General features: G+C 51.2%; 1 protein-coding gene across 1 annotated transcript in view; it reads right to left on the reverse strand.

The window, feature by feature from the left end:
• Window positions 1-1,083, reverse strand: part of LOC104981218 (taste receptor type 1 member 2) — a 12,427-nt gene that overhangs the window by 2,100 nt on the left and 9,244 nt on the right. The window lies entirely within an intron of this gene.

The following is a 1,083-nucleotide window of genomic DNA, read 5'->3' on the forward strand; positions in this document are numbered from 1 at the left end:
AAGACCTAATCTACCTTCTTCAGGACACAGCACTCAGCTGCTGAGATGGAGACCTTCTGAGGTTGCTGAGTAAACAGTGTGTGACTCTGGAGCTCCTAGAAGTCCTCTTATTTCTGGGAGGGTGGGGGGGGGAGGTGGAGAACTTGCCTGAGGAAGGATCTGGGAGATGGAGAGAATGAGACCCTGGATCCAGCCTTGCCTGAAGCCTCACGGTCAACCCTGGAGTCTTCCATGATGCAAGGCAATAAGTTAACTTTTTATTTATATCACTTTCTGTCACTTGCCACCAGGAGTCCTACTTAATGCAGCTTTATGGAGGGGCAGGGTTGTCTGGAGAACAAGAGCCAGCAGGCAGTGGCCACGTCTATAGGTTTTACTGCTGTATTCCTTAGAACAGAGGAGGCCGCCAATGACTGTTTGTTAAGTGAATGAATTACAAGTAGAGGAAACAGTAAGAGCAAGGGGGTGGACGAGAGGCAGGGGTTGGCATTTTCAGAAAGAGGGTGTGTCTAAGCCTGGCTGAAGCCAGGATGCTCTGGGAGAGGGTGGGGAGAGTGGGAGGTTGGACTAAGACACTAAAAATGTAGGGTCAAGGGGCCTCAGCCATGCATGCTTCTTGAGTGGGGAGTGGCCTGATTAGATTCGGGTTGTATAAAAATTATCCTGGCTGCGCGTCACTGGAGCGGCAAGCGGCCAAGAGGAGCTACCCCATGTCCAAGGTCAGTTGCAGTGGCTGCGCTTTGCTGGAGCAGCCGTGGAGAGATACCCCACCTCCAAGGTAAGACAAACTCCAGTAAGACAGTAGGCACTGAGAGAGGGCATCAGAGGGGCAGACAGACTGAAACCACAATCACAGAAAACTAGCCAATCTGATCACATGGACCACAGCCTTGTCTAACTCAATGAAACTCAGCCAGGCCATGTGGGGCCACCCAAGATGGACGGGTCATGGTGGAGAGGTCAGACAGAATGTGGTCCACTGGAGAAGGGAATGGCAAACCACTTCAGTATTCTTGCCTTGAGAACCCCATGAACAGTATGAAAAGGCAAAATGATAGGATACTGAAAGAGGAACTCCCCAGG

Source organism: Bison bison, unplaced genomic scaffold, assembly GCF_000754665.1.
Source record: "Bison bison bison isolate TAMUID 2011002044 unplaced genomic scaffold, Bison_UMD1.0 scf7180017864516, whole genome shotgun sequence".
NCBI classification, from domain to species: Eukaryota; Metazoa; Chordata; class Mammalia; order Artiodactyla; family Bovidae; genus Bison; species Bison bison.